The sequence below is a fragment of the Stenella coeruleoalba genome, assembly GCF_951394435.1.
Source record: "Stenella coeruleoalba genome assembly, chromosome: 16".
Classification (NCBI taxonomy): domain Eukaryota; kingdom Metazoa; phylum Chordata; class Mammalia; order Artiodactyla; family Delphinidae; genus Stenella; species Stenella coeruleoalba.
This window is the reverse complement of record NC_137162.1, coordinates 78,041,685-78,062,890: the sequence shown is the minus strand read 5'-3', so window position 1 is coordinate 78,062,890 and position 21,206 is coordinate 78,041,685. Positions and strand designations below refer to the sequence as shown.

At 42.9% G+C, this 21,206-nt stretch overlaps 1 protein-coding gene across 3 annotated transcripts in view; it reads right to left on the bottom strand.

Moving 5' to 3' along the window:
• The window catches only part of LYST (lysosomal trafficking regulator), a 277,679-nt gene that overhangs the window by 183,831 nt on the left and 72,642 nt on the right, over positions 1–21,206 (bottom strand). Inside the window, exon 1 of one of the 3 annotated variants that reach the window (XM_079899836.1) lies at positions 8,563–8,586. The exons of the other annotated variants lie outside the window; for them this stretch is intronic. The gene's annotated coding sequence lies outside the window, so the exon portion shown is untranslated. Of the gene's footprint in view, positions 1–8,562; positions 8,587–21,206 lie in introns of those variants that run through there. 3 annotated transcript variants of the gene reach the window in all.

The following is a 21,206-nucleotide window of genomic DNA, read 5'->3' as shown; positions in this document are numbered from 1 at the left end:
GTAGAGAACAGACTTGTGGCTGCCGAGTGGGGCAGGAGACGGAGTGGGAGTTTGGGGTTAGCAGATGCAAACTATTACATATAGACTGCATAAACAACAAGGTGCTACTGTACAGCACAGGGAACCATATTCAATACCCTGAGATAAACCATAATGGAGGGCTTCCCTGGTGGCGCAGTGGTTGAGAGTCCACCTGCCGATGCAGGGAACACGGGTTCGTGCCCCAGTCAGCGAAGATCCCACATGCTGCGGAGCGGCTGGGCCCGTGAGCCATGGCCACTGAGCCTGCGCGTCCGGAGCCTGTGCTCCGCAACGGGAGAGGCCACAACAGTGAGTGGCCCGCGTAATGCAAAAAAAAAAAAAAAGTATGCATTATCTCTTTTATCAACTAATAGGAAAAGAATATCCCAAGTGAGTGTGACAGACAAGCCAGCACACAATCGAATACAGTAGTCTTCCCCATGTTCCTTAACTCCCAGTGCCTATCATTATTTTTGTAATTTGTTTGTCTTCTCAAATATACTTTGAGTTCAGTAAGTTGTGAGGACTGCATTTTAGCATTCTGTATTCCCAAGTGCCTGAGACAGTAGCTGCTCAATAATTTTTTTTAATAAATGAGGGGGAAGAATACAGGAGCTGAAAGAATTCTCCATGACCTGTGGTCTCATGGTCAATAGTTGTTAGAGGTTATATATCTTTTACACTTTGGGAGATTTTATTTAAATCCTGACTTTTGTGCCCGGAATATCAGAATATTTCATATCTATGTGCATTCTGATGTGGCATCCTGATAGTAAAGTGCTATTTTATGAATGGATAAAGAAGATGTGGTATATATATACAATGGAATATTACTCAGCCATAAAAAAGAATGAAATAATGTCATTTGCAGCAGCATGGATGGACCTAGAGATGATCATACTAAGTGAAGTAAGTCAGGCAGAGAAAGATGAATACCATATGATATGTGGAATCTGAAATATGACACAAATGAACGTATCTATAAAACAGAAACAGAATCACAGACATAGAGAATAGACTTGTGGTTGCCAAGGGGGAAGGAGGGGAGGGGAGGGATGGATTGGGAGTTTGGGGTTAGCAGATGCAAACTATGATATATAGAATGGATAGGTCTTACTGTATAGACCAGGGAACTATATTCAATATTCTGTAAGAAACCGTAATGGAAAGGAATATGAAAAAGAATATATATATATATTACTGAATCACTTTGCTGTGCAGCAGAAATTAACACAACATTGTAAATCACCTATACTTCACTAAAATAAATTAAAAAAAATAAAGTGCTATTTTATGCAATGAGAAATCAGACTTGTAAAAATTACATAATCATTTCCCCAGTTCACAATGTAAACTAATTTGAGAGGCATAGGCCTGTCATATATTTGGAATCAGAACTGAATATTAATGTAGTGTGACCCCATCTTCAGCCTAAGCTATATAGCCTAAGCTCTATTCAGCCTAAGCTATATATAGCCTAAGCTATATATTTCAGCCTAAGCTATATAGTGGGAGTTGTAGGGGTCTCGGTGGGGCTGTCCAGGAATAGCCCACGTGAGTGAGTGACAAGTATTCTGGGGAAGCTCTCGTTCTAAGTTTCTCTGGTACACAAGCTCATCTAATAAGAAAACTTGGGCCGCAGAAGGGAAGGGATGAATGTATGTACAGTATGGTGTCTGGTATCCAAATTTGATCCTCACCAGCATCTGAGATATTTCTAAGTCCTGAGCTTTCAAAGATATTTCAAAGGGATCTGAGATGAAAAACTGAAAGGCCTGTTTTCACTAAAATGTCTGTAGAATCCCTGGTCCCAGGCAGCTCTGCCTTTAAGATCCGTGCAAGCAAGCAGTCACACCAGAGAAAAGAGAACAGCTCTACTGTGCCACGGGGAGGGGCCTGCAGTGCGCCAGCCACAGCAGAGGGAGGGCACTCATTTCCTTAGCTGTTTGCCCGGAGCCTTGGCTTGAAGCAAAAACCCTTCTCCCTGCCCAGCTTGTGCTGACATTAGAGCAATGCGGGAAATGAAGGACTCCACGGGAACACAGAATTCACTTTGTAAACAGCTGGCTTGTGGTCAGCTTCTGCCTTTTTCAAGCAGCTACTCTGTGAGTCAAGTTCTGAGACAGTTGTATCACCTAGTAGTAGAGATGCAGACCAGGCATGCTATCTTATTGAAAATAAAATATAGACTCTATTTGGAAGTGTAACAATATCCAACCTGTAAAAAGTAATCTGAGGGCTTCCCTGGTGGCGCAGTGGTTGAGAGTCCGCCTGCTGATGCAGGGGACACGGGTTCGTGCCCCGGTCCGGGAAGATCCCACATGCCGCAGAGCGGCTGGGCCCGTGAGCCATGGCCGCTGAGCCTGCACGTCCAGAGCCTGTGCTCCGCAACAGGAGAGGCCACAACAGTGAGAGGCCCGCGTATCAAAAAAAAAAAACAAAAAAAAAAGTAATCTGAAACACACAGTAATATTGGGAAAAATGCAGACGTTATGTTGGAAAATCAATCACTGAAATATAAAAGGAAGAAGACAGGGTGGGAACTTCCCTGGCGGTCCAGGGGTCAGGACTTGGCACTTTCACTGCTGAGGGCCCAGGTTTGATCACTGGTTGGGGAACTAACATCCCGCAAGCCACGTGGCGCAGGGGAAAAAAATTCTAAAAATCTGAGCAATACAAGTAAGACATTTTTAAGCACCTTTGTGAACTGTAAAGGACCTTAAATAAGCAAGGTATTTAAAAACATCTGGGTCTATTTAATAACATACTCTTCTGGATTTTCATCCATATTTTTTAAAAGATCATGTCACTTCCCATGGGTCACTATGGTAGAGTAGTTTAGTCAGCAAAGCCTCAAGGCAGTCACATCAAGCAGTCACACCCAGGAGCAAGTGAGCTCAAGCCTTGAGCTGCATAAAGACTCCCGGCCACGAGACAGTCTTGCCAAAATGCAGTGCCTCCCTGGGCAAGGGGAAAGCTGCTTTGTGGCAAGTGGCTCTGGCTCTCTGGGTGGTCTTTGTGGCCGGGGTACAAGTTGCCATTTGACTCAGATTCTCCTGAATTCGATGTGATTTCTGGAATATACTCCCCTATTCTATCCCACTCTCCCTCCCCCACCCAACATCCCTAAGAATCAGATACCAGCCACCTGAAAGAAAAGGAATGATTTTAGACTGCACGAGTTTCTTCTCCAGACCTTAAAAGCATCAACCAAGAATGTGAGGTCACCAAATCAAAGGAATAAATGGCCAGGAAATGTACTATAAAGCACTGTCACAGGACCACTCGCCCCTCAGGATAACCTCTCCTGACTTTTGTCCTGCCCAACCTATAGCACCATTTCTGGAAGTCAGCTGCTGACTGATAATTAGGTCTAATAGAGAGCGAGAGTTTCCTGACGGGATGCAGGCAACACTGTGTTTGCTGGCAGCTGTGCCTTTGCTAATTGTTGGAAACCTGGCTTTTGACCCTATGCTCGCTCTCCACCACGACACCCAACTCAGGCAATTTAGCGAAGCCAGCTCCTCACACGTTGAAGGCAGCTCTCAGGTAAGTATGCTACCTACCACCATGGCTGATTCTCTCTCTCTCTCTCTCTCTCTCTCTCTCTCTCTCTCTCTCTCTCTCTCTCTCTCTCTCTCTCTCTCTCTCTCTCTCTCTCTCGGCTGTGCCAGATCTCAGTGGCAGCATGCGGGCTCTTCGTTGCTGCCTGAGGGATCTTCTCAGTGGCACGCGGGATCTTTTTTAGTTGCCAGCATCGTTAGTTGCAGGGTGCAGGCTCTTTTAGTTGCGGCATGCGGGATCTAGTTCCCTGACCAGGGATCAAACCCGGGCCCCCTGCACTGGGAGCGCAGAGTCTTAACCACTGGACCACTAGGGACCACTGGACCCTGTGGCTGATTCTTAATAAAGAGACCTGGTTTTAGAACATTCACCCCCAGGGCGAATGCACTTGCAGGTATGTGGGAGTTTCCTGAAATAGGATAAATTCAAGTCAGACCTATAATAGATGTCTTTGAAAATAAGATAAATCTTGGCCACTGGAAGACCGGTTTACAAGCAGGAGCATTTGGTGGAAAATGCCACCATCCCAAGTGCCACCTCTGTTTCTGGGCTCCCTAACCAGATGCCTGAGAATTAGTGTGAAAGACACCATTTAAAGGGAAAGAGAACAGGGAGAAAGATTTTCCTCCAAATAGTCTCTTGTTTGATCACCATGCATTACACTCATCTTTTCCCCTCTAATTAGAAATGTCATCTTTATTCCATACTAACGTTCTTTCTCTTCTCCATAAAAGAGAGAAATATACACCTGTCAACTGATAGCCCTGAAAATGGATCTCAATCTTCAGAGGAATAACTGCTGTCTCATTTTTTCTTTGATTTCACTGCTATTACATATGTAGCACTGTGCCTTCTGTCTTGTATACACAAGTGATTGATTACACCACTTGAATTCCGTAATTGTTCCAAACCTGTATTCTATTTACTGGCCACTTCTTCAATTTCAGGGAGTGAAGAGGGAGAAATGCAAGAGGGAGAAGATATCCCATTCAATGGTAATTTACCAGTCTGTGTGAAAAAAAGATCAGTAGTCTTGCCTTATCCTGCCTTCCCTTCTAAAGAATCAATAACACAGACATTCTGAAAACACAGAAGAGAAGAATGTAGGCTGTAAGAGCTAAACGCAAGTTCACTGGTCATGTCTTCTAAGGTAAGAAAGCTATGCCGATCTATGACTCAGGAAAAGTTTCATGGTTTGGCACCAACATCTTACCAGTGACTCTCAGCAGTCTTTACCACATGTAATATGTACTATAGGCCAGAAATAACCACGTGAAGCAGGTTCGAGTTTTTTCTTCTATCTACAAGTTTTCATAAAAACGTAAAGACTGCCTGGATGAAATACACGCATAGTGTATAGGACTATTACCATCTATTTTTACCGAGAGTACTTTTTAGTAATCTTGGCTCAGGGCTTTCTTTCTCTGTGCCTATTTCTTATTTATGGAAAGCTGTCTCCTTAACTGCCCAGTATTAAAATCCCTCCAGCAGTTTTCCTATCACTCTTCAAATGTCCCTGGAATTCCACTTCTTACTCAAAGATTTTTCTTATCCAAATGGGAATGATGAAGTATGGCTGCACTTTCAGTCCCACTCCTGGGCATATACCCGGAGAAAACCATGATTCGAAAAGATAATGCACCCCAGTGTTCGCTGTAGCACAATTTACAATAGCCAAGACATGGAAACAACCTAAATGTCCATCAACAGAGGAATGGATAAAGAAGATGTGGTACATATATACAATGGAATATTACTCAGCCATGAAAAAGAATGAAATAATGCCATTTGCAGCAACATGGATAGACCTAGAGATTATCATACTAAGTGAAGTAGGTCAGACAGAGAGAGACAAATATCATATGATATCATTATATGTGGAATCTAAAAAAAGGATACAAATGAACTTATTCACAAGACAGAAACAGACTCACAAACTTAGAAAACAAACTTATAGTTACCGAAGGGGAAATGTGGGAGGGGGGAGGGATAAATTAGGAGTTTGGGATTAACAGATATACACTACTATATATAAAATAGATAATCAACAAGGACCTACTGTATAGCACAGGGAACTTTACTCCGTATTCTGTAATAACCTATATGGAAAAAGAATCTGAAAAAGAATGGATATATGTATATGGATAACTGAAACACTTTGCTGTACACCTGAAATTAATGCAAATTGTAAATCAACTATACCCCAATATAAAATAAAAATTAAAAGTTCTATTCAAACCTCAAAAAAAAAGTACGGCGGCACTTTATCCTTTAAAGAATTCCATTTAGCTTCCTTTGAGGAAGGACATGAGTTCAATGTACCGTCATTCAGGTCAGCTAAATAGAGCCCAGTGTTGCACGGGATGCCAGTCACTGTGATGATTCAGATGATCCTTTTTCTTTTTTTTTTTGAGGTTACCAGAATGCTTTCATTTGGATAGCTCTTCTCTCATGAATGTACAGGGGCATTTGTTATTTTACTGATGGTAAAATTAGAGCCTAGAGAAATTAGGTAACTTAACTGTTAGTAACCGGCAAGGTGGGGCTGGAACTCAGGTTTCCTGATTCCAAATTCCTAAGCAGGTCATGACAGAGTAATAACTACAAAACTTACTAACTGGATTTCTTGAAAGGATTTTCTTAAAAGCATTTGGCCAGAGTCTAATTTTAGAGTTCAAGTGATAACAGCATTGTCACGTTTCAACTGGTTGATAACTTCTCTATGTGAAAAACATACTTTTACTGCAGGGAAGAGTTAAAATATTCTTTCCAGGGTCTTTGCTGTGCTTTAATTATTAAGCATTACTTCAAGTATTTATATTATGATACTGAAGATGCACACTTACCATGCACAATTACTTTCAAGGGAGGGAAAAGCAGGGGAGTTAGAATTACCATATGATCCAGCAATTCCACTCCTGGGTATATACCCTAAAGAACTGAAAGCAGGGACTTGAACAGATACTTGTAACTCTGATGTTCATAGCAGCGTCATTCACAACAATCAAAAGGTAGAAGCAACCCAAGTATCCATACATGGATGAATGGATAAACAAAACGTGGTCTATGCATACAATGGAATAGAATTCAGCTTTAAAAAGGAAGGGAGTTCTGTTATTTGCTACAACATGGATGAACCTTGAGGATATTATGCTAAGTGAAACAAGCCAGTCATAAAGGAGAATATATGATTCCACATATATGAGGCACTTAGAATAATTAAATTCATAGAGACAGAAAGTAGAATGATGGTTGTCAGGGCCTAGGAGGAGGAAATAATGAGGAGTGAATGTTTAATGGGGACAGAGTATTACTTGGGGATGATGAAAAAGTTCTGGCGATGGATGGTGATGAAGTTTGCACAATGGTGTGAATGTACTTAACGCCACAGAACTGTACATTTAAAATGGTTAAAATGATAAATGTTCTGTTTTACATAGTTTAATACACACACACACACACACACACACACACACACACACACACACACACACAGACGAGACAGAACAATTAACCCTAATCTGGAGGGAGGAATATACGGAAGGCTTCTCAGAGGAGGTGGTTTCATCCTGAAAGATGAAAAGAGGGTTGGTAGGCAGGAGAGAAGGAAAAGTTCCTCTAGGCTGAGGGAATAACTACGGGAAGTTGGAAGGCAAATTACAAGGTTGTATTCAAGGAATAGCAACTTATCCAGGTGACTGGACACTTGAAGGTGACTGCGTACTTGTGGGTAAGTTACAAGAGATGAAGCTTCAGTGGCGAGGTGGGGGAAATCTTGAGGCCCCCTGCATGCCACGCAAGAATTTGGGGCTTTATTCTGTAGGCAATGGGAAGACTGGAGTCCTTTAAGCTTGGGGACATGATCAAGCTTGCATTTTGGAAAGATACTGCTTGGCAGTTGTGTGAAGAATGGGTTGGAGGGGAAAGACTAGAGGCAGGGACACTGGTGGAGAGAGTCTGGCAAAAGCCAAGAGACAATGAGGGCCGAGCTGAGAGGACGTGGAATGGAGGGGGCTGTTTAGCAGGATGTGGAAACCAGCAGGAGGTGGGCAGTGAGAAAGCTTGTGGAGTGGAGGACAGCCCAGGCCACTTGGCTTCTCAGTGCACGGAGCTGTCTTTTCATCCACTTCCGTCTTTTCATTTTCATCCACATCGCCTGCCCAGCTGACCCACCCACAAGTTCTCCAGGTCTCCTGTCTCAGAACAAGCGCTCAGTACCCCTCCCAACCTTGACCCTACTTGGGCTTACTCTTCCCTCCCAAACCCTAAACCCCTGACTTCCCACACTGTCCTCAGCCGCCTCTCCATCTGGCAGGCATTCTGACTCTTGCTAGCTTTCCCTCCAATCTCACCCGCAGTCTTTCCCTTCCCCTCCAACTCCAGCCACAGAATTTGTTATTTATCCCTTCATAATTCCCCACTCCAGTCCTTAGTTCTGTGCTGTCTCCCTCCTCCGCCTAGACCAGTCTCTAGCCTCTGAGATAGAGGGACTTGAGCTATCCTTAGCCCAGATCAGGAATATGGTAGAGGCTGAAGGGTTAGAGATCTAGCAGCGGGGGTGAGAATGAGAAAGAGAGAGAGAGAAAAAAAGAAAATGCACTTTGGATATGTTGGGTTTGATGTACCTCGTCTAATAACATCTCACAGAAGTCCACCTGCACCCACTTACTGCGTGAGTCCTTGTACCTACGCCATGCCCAAGACAGTCAACCTCAGTTTACTGACATCCAAGAATCAGAGCTGGACTCTCTCGAATAAGGGTCACTGGCTCACCGCATTCTCCTTCCTTTCTGTGCAGTATCTCCGGACAAGCAGTCTGTAGGAACCAGCTCCAGAAAGCACCAAGGCTGCCAGGAATTCAGCTATTAATCATCTTCCTCGGTGGTTCTAAAGCTCTCAGCCTGTACCCAGCCTGCCCACCAAATCTGCGCACTTGCTTGGCGGGCACCGGGAGGTCTCAGAAACACTTTAACCTACCTGTACAGTGATTGTCTTTTTCAGGTGAGCAAGGAACTCTTCCCTTTGGTCGTCACTGTGTAGGCATCTTCACTGCAGGCTCATCAACAACCACCTACTCTGTGTTGCTGCAGTGAAACTGGTTTCTTCCATGCTGTTAAGCGAGCCGGGTCTCTCGTTTGCAGTTAGTTCACTTCTGGCTTCTGTTCAGCTGACTTAGGATAGAATCACTCTCCTAGCATTATAAGAACATGCCCAGTTGAGTCAAACAAACGGAAACCCCATTAAGTGGCAAAGGCAAATCCTGCTGTACTCTCTGATGTCACTGGGAGCAGATGGCAGAGGAATAGCTTCGTGCACCACAAGAACCTCCCAACACCACTTCCCCATGGAAGAATGGATACTCGGCCAAAAGAGGCAATGCACCAAACACTCTGGCACTACAGCTGCTCTTTTCAAAGCCAGAGCATCATTGGAAAGGACTTCTTATGAGCCCTCTGCTGCTTTTTCATTTGGCGATGGGGCTAGGCAATCTCTGCGTTGCCGGCAAGGCGAGTGGCCCTCTCTCCCTCTGGCTCTCTGGCAGGTGGCCATGCTTGGATCACATGGGGAAGTTGGCACATCGAGTCTGATTCCTTTGCAGTGTAGCTGCAGCAAGGATTTCCAATTAGTGATTTTGTGAGGGCTGTGGTGAGTCATAGCGCCCTGATTCTCCTGCAGAGGGTGAGGGTCTGTTTGTCCCCGTGAGGATCGTCATTACTCTTGTTCTGAGAATTCTGCAGTCCTTGGAGGACCTAGAACCAAACTAAACGCCAGAATGTGAGCCCTGAGCCTGGCAGCTGCCACTCACCATCTGGTTGCAAACTTTCACCAAACTTGCAGTGTAGATTTTTTTTGGCCCTTCTTTTGTGCAGACATCTGCCCCTTTCCCTTTCTTTCTGCTATTATTCTTTTCTTTTTTTTTTTTTTTTTTTTTTGGCGGTACACGGGCCTCTCACTGTTGTGGCCTCTCCTGTTGCGGAGCACAGGCTCCGGACGCGCCGGCTCAGCGGCCATGGCTCACGGGCCCAGCCGCTCCGCGGCATGTGGGATCCTCCCGGACCGGGGCACGAACCCGTGTCCCCTGCATTGGCAGGCGGACCCTCAACCACTGCGCCACCAGGGAAGCCCTCTTTTTTAAAATTTTGATTTAAAAATACTCTCATCTTTTTAATCTCATGCCTGTTATGGATTTATGGACTAATATTTTTATTAACAAATTCATGTGCATATATATATATAAAACAATAAATTGTTACCTTTTATTCAGCATTTAAGCCAGGCCCTAGGTTAGCACCTTACAAACATTATTATATTTAATTCTCACGACAATTCTGCCCAATAAGTATTTTTGTTCCCATTTTACGGATAAGAAATCTGAGACTTGCCCAATGTCACACTGATTTATTTATTTTTTGTTCTCAAGTAGTTGCTTTATTCCTGTCAATTATTTGCTTGAATATTTACTTTATTTTTAAAAATTTATTGAAGTATAGTTGATTTACAATGTTGTGTTCATTTCAGGTATACAGCAAAGAGATTAAGTAATATATATATATATATATATATATATATATATATATATATACACATATACACACACACACACACACACACATATATTCTTTTTCAGATACTTTTCCATTATGGTTTATTACAAAATATTGCATATAGTTCCCTGGGCTATACAGTAGAAACTTGTTGTTTATCTATTTTATATACAGTAGTTTGTATATTCTAATCCCAAACTCCTAATTTATCCCTCCCCCTACCCTTTCCCCTCTGGTAACCATAAGTTTGTCACACTGCTTTTAAATGGTAGCACTAGCTAGTTTAACTTCCAGTTCCATGCTCTTAACTACTTACTAGGCTGCTGTGTGTGTGTGTTTGTGTGTGTGTGGTGTGTGAGATACATAATACCTATAAGCATATACAGACTATAAAGGTGCACAATAAATGTTTGTTGTTACTATTATGTATTATATGTATTTACTCCAAACTTTCAGTGTTATTACTGTACCTAGAAATTGATGCTAATTATGTTATATTCTGGACACAGACTACAGCTAAACAAATTCATATTATAACATCATGGTGGCACCTAGAACAGTGGCTATTAAAGTGGATGCTTAGGGCTTCCCTGGTGGCGCAGTGGTTGAGAGTCTGTCTGCTGATGCAGGGGACACGGGTTCGTGCCCCAGTCCGGGAAGATCCCACATGCTGCGGAGCAGCTAGGCCTGTGAGCCATGGCCGCTGAGCCTGCGCGTCCGGAGCCTGTGCTCTGCAACGGGAGAGGCCACAACAGTGAGAAGCCCGCGTACCACAAAAAAAAAGTGGAAAAACTGGTAAAATCTGAATAAAGTCTAATACTTAGTTGTACCAATGTTAATTTCTTAGTTTTGATCCATGTTATAATGGTTATGAAGATGTAAACATTAGGGGAAGCCTGGTGTAGGGTATATGGGAACTCTCTGTACTCTCTTTGCAATTTTTCTATAGATCCAAAATTATTCCAAAATAAAACATTTATTAAAAATAATAACAACAATATTATGGATATGAAACATCATCGATACCTTTCTCTTATGGCTCCTCCCCAGAGGTAATCATTATCCAGAATGCAGTGCTTATCATTCAAAAAGCCTAACAACTATCCCTTCCCATCATCTTTACCCCCTGGTAACCATAAGTTCGTTCTCTAAGTTTGTGAATCTGTTTCTGTTTTGTCAATAAGTTCATTTGTATCATTTTTTTTTAGATTCCACATATAAGCAATATCATACAATATTTCTCTTTCTCTGTCTTACTTCACTCAGTATGACAATCTCTAGATCCATCCATGTTGCTGCCACTGGCATTATTTCATTCTTTTTAATGGCTGAGTAATACTCCATTGCATATATGTACCGCATCAGGGAGTTTGGGATTGACATGTACACACTGCTATATTTTAAATGGATAATCAACAAGAACCTACTGTATAGCACAGGGAACTCTGCTCAGTATTATGTAACAACCTAAATGGGAAAAGAATTTGTAAAAGAATAGATTCATGTATATGTATAACTGAATCAGTTTGCTGTACACCTGAAACTATCACAACATTGTTAATCAAATATACTCCAATATAAAATAAAAAGTTAAAAAAAAAAAGCCTAACAGAACTAACTGCAAGTATACGGAACTGTTGGCCAAGAGCAGCAATTTTTAAAGATTGCTTTCTTTTCAATTTTTTTTTCAGATGAATGTATTTGCTTATTTTTTTTCTCTGAAGTGTAGTTGATTTACAATGTTGTGTCAATTTCTGCTGTACAGCAAAGTGATTTATATATATATGTATATATACACACACACACACATATACATTATTTTTGAAAATATTCTTTTCCATTATGGTTTATCATAAGATATTGAATATAGTTCCCTGCGCTGTATAGTAGGACCTTATTGTTTATCACTTCTATATATAATAGCTTACATCTGCTAATCCCCAAATCCTAGTTCATCCCTCCTCCAACCCACTCCCTCTTGGCAACCACAAGTCTCTTTTCTATGTCTGTGAGTCTGTTTCTGTTCATAGATAAGTCCATTTATATTCTATTTTAGATTCCACATATAAGAGATATCATATGGCATTTGTCTTTGTCTGACTTACTTCACTTAGTATGATCATCTCTAGGTCCATCCACGTTGCTGCAAATGGCATTATTTTGTTCTTTTTCATGGCTGAGTAGTATCCCATCGTATATATGTGCCACTTCTTAAACAAGATTTCTTAACGCCTTTGGACTTCGGTGAGAGGTCAGGAAGGAGGTTCCTCCTAGAGACCCTGCCCCTCCTTCAAGCAGTAGCACTGCTCTGAGCCCCTCCCCTTCATCAACTCACTTCCATCCTGACCAGCTGCCCAGCCTTGGTCCCACCACAGACCTCATCGAGGAGGCCACCTGTAGGCCACTGCCACTGCCCGCCTGCAGTCCCTTCCCCTCAACCTTTCCCTAACCAAATTTCTCCGAGTTTTAGGACACAGGAGGACACATGAGGACCTCTGAGAGCTGCCAGTCTCTATTACAACCCAGGCCAGTAGACAAGAGCCCCGAGGCTCAGCCCTTTTCTATAGGAGAGACAAGAGTCATGCCATGTGGCGTGTTCTAAATGGGAGAACTCCCACTGAAAGCCCGGGAGGCTATTTCCTCAGCACTCAAACTGTGCACCTGGACAACTCTCCCCCTCCAGCTGCCCCCACACACAGGGTCCTGCACTGGGATGGGGGAGGGACAGGGCTCTGAGGGCCCCTTTCCTTGCTTCTGAGGCCAAGGTATTTCCCTTATGTCTAAAGGTCATTAGAAGGGCGATAGCTCTGAGACCTCATTCGTCTGTTTATTTGAAGATTCCATTAATTAAAAAAAAAAAGAGGGGGGCTTCCCTCGTGGCACAGTGGTTAAGAATCCACCTGCCAATGCAGGGGACACGGGTTCAAGCCCTGGTCCGGGAAGGTCCCACATGCCGCGGAGCAACTAAGCCCGTGTGCCACAACTACTGAGCCTGCGCTCTAGAGCCCGCGAGCAACAACTACTGAGCCCACATGCCACAACTACTGGAGCCCACACACCTAGAGCCCATGCTCTGCAACAAGAGAAGCCACCGCAATGAGAAGCCCGCACACCGCAACAAAGAGTAGCCTCCGCTCACCCCAACTAGAGAAAGCCCGCATGCAGCAACAAAGACCCAACGCAGCCAAAAATAAATAAATAAAATAAATAAATTATAATAAATAAATAAAGATTCCCCCAGAATATTGCTAAGCAATAAAAAAGAAAAAAATAATGCCATCTGCAGCAACATGGTTGGACCTATAGATTGTCATACTGAGTGAAGTAAGTCAGACACAGAAGGACAAATATCATATGATAATCGCTTATACGTGGAATCTAAAAAAAGGAGGGGTACAAGTGAACGTATTTACAAAACAGAAGTAGAGCCACAGATGTAGAAAACAAACTTATGGTTACTAGGGGGTAAGGGGGGTGCGGATAAATGATAACCAAATGATAACCTGCTGTATAGCACAGGGAACTCGACTCAATACTCTGTAATGGCCTATATGGGAAAAGAATCTTAAAAGAAAAAAAAAAAGAAAGAAAAGTGGATATATGTATAACTGATTCACTTTGCTGTACACCTGAAACTAATGCAACATTGTAAATCAACTAGACTCCAATAAAAAAATTCTTTTTCATTATCAAAAATAAAAGCAAAAAAAAAAAAAAAGATTCCCCCTTCATGTTGTTTATAAAATAGTAACTGTGAAGCTAGAGATTCACAGAGGCCCTCACAGAGGAGCCATAGACGGGCTGCCAAGTAGGACTGGTCAAGGCTGTGCGAGGCTGACCAGGAGAGTTAAGAAAGGGGAAGTGTCTGGCCAAAGTCTCTGGGGAGATAAATAGACTTATCAGTTATCCTTTGACCTGCAGATACTGTTCTTTTGTCAGGAAAAACAGACCATACAGTTTTTGGATTCCTGAAAGGTAACCCGGGAAAGTGGGAGGAGTGGCGCCTCCTACGTTCTCCCACACTCGTTCTCCCACACTCGGGCCATCTAGTGCTAGACCCTGAGGCAGAAGGACAGCAGACATGAATTACTGGTCTGTGCTTTTTCTACAATGAACACAAAAAAGAGAATATCTAGGGGGAGCGGGAATGGGGAAGAAGGAGAAGGGGAATTCAGGCTAAGGTGCCTGTTTACCTCACTTCAGCTTTTAAGGGCTGACAACCCTAACCCGTAAGACAAGGCTACTTGTCTCAGCACTGAAGTAAATATCTGAGGTGATAGGTCTTTGTTTTCTCTACGAATTCACCTAATTTCTTTTTAAAAAGTCTACAAAGCGTACTGGATTGTGAAATTCGTTTCACACTACAGACACCTAGAATCACAAGATTTTAAAGAAGGATCATTGTGGATTTTAGAGTGAAATGTGATGGTAAGATACATAAAGCTAAGTCATGAAGTTCTACGTTATAGAAAAAAAAAAAAAAACACGTTCACAGGTTTCTTAACAATCAGGACCATCATTGTTTATGTTTCCAAGTAGAAATGGATTTTCTCACTTCAGGCACTGACGTGTGGTCCTAAGACCTGTGAGCCGGAACGCCTGAGTTCTACCCCGGTCCTGCTGACACCAGATATTTCACCGTACATGAGAAGTGAACCGCCTGTATATGATCGCTAAGAGGCTGTAATCAATGTTGTTCATAAAGCTGGAGAGCAAAGTGGACATAGGCAAACACAAAATCCACATGGCAAGTATACAGAGATTACATACACAATGTAATGATGAGGGCACTGTGATTAATAATCTGAAATGAGAAGTGTTGCTCTCACAGATTATTAGCAAAAGAAATTCTCTCCAGAGATGATGAATGTTGAAATTGGTTGAATATTGATGGGACCTTCAGCTTCTGAACTGGAAGGGTCTGTGTATTCTATTCTGAATGACTTTCAGAAAAGGAGTTTAAACAACTTTCCCACGTAATTGTCTCAATGTCTAAATGAGCCTGATGGTGAGAAAGCTATTCCTTTCATTTACTCCACTGCTACCTTTGCTCTTAATCCCATGAGGTGGGGCAAAAAGGGCATGTATTTAGGTACGAGCCTGTCCTGGCTGTGCTACTTCTTGCTTTGTGCGTGAACCGGAGGGAGGGAAATGACCCTCTGCTCCCAGTTCCCTTGTCTATTAAGGCACCAGTGAGAAAAACAATAATGCTTAGAGCTAGTGTCCATGCAAAGCACTCTATACAGAGACAAAAAAGCTGATGATTATCATTCTAGGGTGTCATATTTAGAAAAGACAAGTATTAACATGATAAGATTTTAAGCAATTAATGCACTGCAATTCAGTTGCAACCACATGGAAGAACTGCACGAAACATACTGTGAAGTGGAGGAAGCCAGACTCAATACAGAGGGGCTTCTGGGGGCTGGGAACATTCTCTCTTGATCTGTGTGTTGTTGACACGGGTGTGGTCAGTTTGCGCTCACTCATCCCTTCTGAGCATAGGATGTGTGCCCTTTTCTGTACGTGTGTCCTTCTTCAACAAAAACTGAAAATTTTTTATTTAGAAAAACTAGATACCGTGGATAAAAAACAACAGCAACAACGATAAGAATCTCCAGATTTCGCCATCTTCCAGAGACAGTGAAGGCGTTCCGAACAAGCCTGCCCAAAATGTGCCACTTTGGCACATGGATTATTTTGAGCAGAAGGCAATCAAGACACAGCAGACTCGAGGAAAACTTTTACCCCCCTCTTGACTACCTAAAATAATTTAGATCAGGGCCTGGCCCAGAAAGAGAGCTTGTACCAGAGGTAACTTTATATCTGAAAGCTACTGTACGGCAGGGCGAACATCTAATGGCCAGACCTCTGCTCTTCCTACTGTCCTGTGAACGGCCCTCCTCCCCTTTGAAGCCCCTATCCCATTGTAGTTCCTTAGCTCTGGATGGCATAAGCGCCTCAACCGCCCAACTTGCCCCAGGTCTCACTGTCCTTGTAGGGCTCCTGTATGGTACGTACACAATTAAATTTGGTTTTCTCCCATTAATCTGCCTTATGTCATTTTTATTGTTCGACCAGCCACAGAACCTAAGGGTTAGAAGGGAATTTTTTCCTCCCTGACAATAGCTACTCTAAATATTTGGATGTAGATCCTTCCAGAATGTTTTCTCTCTATGTAAATATATATTTTGTGAAAATGAAATCACATTCTACATCTTTTGGTAACCCAGTTTTATCACCAGGCAATATACTGTAGAGTCCATGCAGTAATACTGCATGTTATTAACTGCATAGTACTGAAGTCTACTTTATCAACGCCCTATTATGTTATTACAAACACTGATAAATAAGACTTGCTCAGACATCTCTGCTCAGTATTTGGCTTATCGTTTTAAGATTCTGAAAGTGGAACTGGTGACTCTAAGGCACACATCTTTAAGGCACTGGGTTTCTTCTAGAAAGACTGCACTGATTTACATTCCCACCTACAGGGGTTGAAAATTCACCTTCCCCCTGTTGCCCTGCAAAAATGGATATTATCATTCCTTTTTTTCTTTTTTTTTTTTTTTAGCTGTGTTGGGTCTTTGTTTCTGTGCGAGGGCTTTCTCTAGTTGCGGCGAGCGGTGCGCGGGCCTCTCACTATTGTGGACTCTCTTGTTGCGGAGCACAGGCTCCAGACGCGCAGGCTCAGTGGTGTGGCTCACGGGCCCAGTTGCTCCGCAGCATGTGGGATCTTCCCAGACCAGGCCTCGAACCTGTGTCCCCTGCATTGGCAGGCGGACTCTCAACCACTGTGCCACCAGGGAAGCCCTATCATTCTTCTTAGTCTTTGCCATTCTGGAAATTTCATGTGACTGAGCCCAAGGGTCACAGAAGAGGCAACAGGGGTTGAAGTTCCAGCTCCGGGATGGAACAGACTTGGGTCCTCCTTCCAGCTCAGAACCTCAGGTTCTTCAGCTATAAAATGAGATAATTGAGGGACTTCCCTGGCAGTCCAGGGGTTCAGACTCCATTCTTCCACTGCAGGGGGCGTGGGTTCCATCCCTGGTTGGGGAACTAAGACCCCACATGCTGTGAGGCATGGCCAAAGATTTGTTTTAAATGAGATAAATGACATTTCCTAAAAAGAAGAGCTCGATAGCTCAACACTAGTCACGACCACCTCCGACTCTGAAACTCCTTTCCTCTCTTGTTTCCTCCCAGCATCCTGGGTGTTCCCCTGTGCACGTAAATCGTGTCCCACCACTCCATCACACCCTTTCTTAAAACACTTCCTTGGCCACTGTACATAGAACAAAATCTAAACTCCTTAACCTGACTGACCTGACTCCACTTGCTCTGCCTCTGCCCGCCTCCCCGGCAGACGCTGGATGCTGACAGGCCTCGCTTTCCCTTGCCCAGCTCTCCGCGGCTGCACCGGCCTCTTTTGGTTCCTTGCTCAGTCCCCAGGCCCGTCTCCTGGACTGCTCCTCCTGTCCTTGTCTTCAGCTTAAAAACCACGTCCTTAGAGAGACCTTCCCCGCCCCACCTGCCGTTTTCTCACAGAGCATCCTGTTCTGTACCTTCACAGTTCTTATCACTATATGTAATCACATATTTCTTTGCTTGGGGATCTTCTGTCTCCCCACCGCCTGGTAAGCTCAATGACAACAGAGACAAGGCCTGTTTGGTTCACTGCTGTATCCCCACTGCCTGCCTCCTTAACAGATGCTCAATAAACACTAGTTCAATGAGCGCATAGCCGTTTCACTTTTCCTCTGGTTTGGTGGCTTATAAACCCATAGCACTGTGCTATGCAAATCTGGGCTGTCAAATCTCTGTGACCAGTCCCTCTGGGCAGCTCTCTTTCTGATCTGAGCCTCCCCCAGGCCATTTCTGATCCCTCTCATCCCCCCGTCCCTGAGTTCCTGTTTTCTATTTCACCTTCTGCAGCTCTGAAATGAAATATCTGCTCTTTTGTATTGTTTGTTCAGTGTTTGAAATCCCTCCCCTCACCTCAGGGAACCGTTCATTACACTAATCGTTTCTTCAAATGGCACTCCATCCCAGGGGGTACTGGGACGGGGGTTCAATAAATATTAATTCACTCAGCATTTACTTATGAAGTGCCAGGCAGTATATTAAGCACTCGGGATACAAAGATCCATGAGATACAGCACTTACTAACTTCAAGGAACGCCCAGTCTAGCAACGGAAGCACATAATTATAATATTCTGTAGCAGGTGCAATGATTTGCTATATAAAAGACAAAGAGTCTCACAGGGAAAGGAGATCTAATCCAATTTGAGAGAGAGAAAGATCCTTCTTCCTGGAGGACATGTCATCGGATCTGAGCCAGATAAAGGGGAGAAAGGCGTTACAAGCACAGGGAACCGCATGAGCCCAGATATGGAACAGAAAAGCAACATTCTGTGGACAGGAAAACAGTCAGCCCTTTAGCATTGCTAGAAAATCAAGTGCAGTCAGAGAAATAAGTCAGAGCAATGAGCTGGGGCCTGATCAGGAGGCACTGGAGTCATGGTTAGAAGCTGGGACGTTTAAGTAGGAAGAGGTCCCTGAAAGTTTTAATGAGGTGTGGGTGGTGGGGCGGGAGGTGGTGGATTTGAGAGGATGCATTTTGAGGCAGGAGACCCGGTGAATTTGATGAGGCTCTGACCTGGGGCAGAGGTCACAGAGAGAGAGTCAGAAACAGTTTCCAGAACCTTTAAGAAGTCAAGCTGGTAGGACTCGGTTACTGATGAAGTGTGGGGCAGGTTGGCTGAAGGTTGCTGAGAAAGAGTCAAGAGCCTGGGGGATGCAGAGATGATGATGGGATTGCATCGACCAAGGGCACACTGGGGAAGCAGGCTTGGTGAGCCGGAGAGAGTGAGGTGATCCATCAGGTTTGGGATGTGTTGAATCTGAGGTGCTTGTAGGAACCTGGGAGAAACAGGCCCAGAAAGGAGGGCTGGAACTCAAGGTTTGGGAGTCATCACTCTCCGGAGAGCATGTGAATTGCAACAAGCAGTGGCCCAAGGATGGTACCCAGGGAAACCCCAACATTTGTCCTCAGCTGGAATGAGAGAAAGATAGATGTAGTTAGCATCCTCTCTAATTATCTGTTCTTCCATGCTTGTTAATCTTGTTCCCATTGCCTTCCAATTTCCCCTAGACCTGGGTAACCAATCGCTAATTGCTAATAATAGCTGTCATTTATTGAGCACTTACTATGAGCTACGTATATTCTAAGTACTTTGCTTGCATTGATTTCTTTACTCGGTCCAAAAGCCGCAAGAGGTGTTCTCCCCATTTTGGGGGGATGATGGGACTGATGCACAGGTGAGCAATCTGCCGCAGCTCAGACTGTTGATAAGCAGGTGTAGCCACTGTTACGTGGAGACAATTCTCTCTCTTGGAGGAGAGCTGCTCATCCTTCATAAATCAGATGCAAAGCTCTTTCTTTCATTTTCTGTCTTTCTCTTAGAGACAAAAAAGGGAGCTGTAGTGTTGCTTGTTAACATTTCTGGGCCCTAAAGAATGACTGAAGGGAGAAAGAACTTTTTAATGAGGTCTAGAGTCCAATTAGCCTTATCGTGAATTAATTTTCATTTTTCTCTTAAGTACTAGGGTTCAAAACTGAAAAAACGTTGCTGAGTATGGCAGGGTGCCATCTTCTGAGGCACACACAATTCCTATAAATATCCTTTGTTTGGGAATGCGCGTATTAGGAGAGACACAAATCATGTGGATAACACGTGTTATAGCTACTCCACGGTTGAATGGGCCTTCCCCATACTCCCTTCGTGCTTTCTAAGGTTGAATAGTATATTGTGAAACACTTTGTGTATAAAAGAACTTTATTATGTAGTGTCATTATGTAGTTTTGGGGAATAATCCAAGACTGACTTTATCAGCTAGTCATTTTATAGAGAGCTTTTTCTGTAAATTTTTGGTAATGTTATATTTTCTGACGTTATATCCAAAGCTGGATAATGATGATCTGTTATAAAGCATTCAAAGAAAAAACACACAAAGCTAGGAACATGAACCTTTATCAGTGTGTCAGTGAAGGTCTGGAAATATTCTAGAACTCTTTTATATGCTTGCTGGTATGAGAGTGTTAATAAGAGTTCTGTTTTAAATTAGAAGTAAGACTTTATTTACAAAAACAGGTGGCTGCCCACAGGCCACAGTTTGCCAATCGGATTTTTTTTTAAATACTGCAATAAGGTATTATCTATCTGAAAGCTTTTCCTGTAAGACCAGAAACAAGACAAGGATGCCCACTCTTGCCCCTTTTATTCAACATAGTATTGGAAATCCTAGCCAGAAAAATTAAGCAAGAAAAAGAAATAAAAGGCATCCAAATCAGAAAGGAAGAAGTAAAAATGTCTCTTTTTGCAGATGACATATTATATATTAAAAATTCCTAAAGGCTCCACCAAAAAACTGTTGGAACTAACAAGCAAACTCAGTGAACTTGCAGGATACAAAATCAATATACAAAACTCAGCTGTATTTCTATACACTAACAACAACTATCAGAAAGAAAAATTAAGAAAACAATCTCATTTACAATTGCATCAAAAGGATAAAATATCTAGGACTAAATGTAATCAAGAAGGTGAAAGAACTGTACACTGAAAACTATAAGATACTGATGAAAGAAATTGATGATGACACGAATAAATGGAAAGATATTCCATGCTCATGAATTGGAAGAATTAATATTATTAAAATGTCCATACTACTCAAGTAATCTACAGCTTCAATACAATCCTTATCAAAATTCCAATGACATTTTTCACAGAAATAGAACAAACAATCCTAAAATGTATATAGAACCACAAAAGACCATGACTAGCCAAAGCAATCTTGAGAAAGAAGAACAAAGCTGGAGGCATCACATATCCTGATTTCAAACTATATTACAAAGCTATAGTAATCAAAACAGTATGATGTTGGCATAAAATTGGACACATAGGTCAGTGAAACAGAATAGAGAGCTCAGAAAAAACCCCACAAAATATGGCCAATAATATACAATGGGGAAAGGACAGTCTCTTCAATAAATGGTGATGGGAAAACTGGAC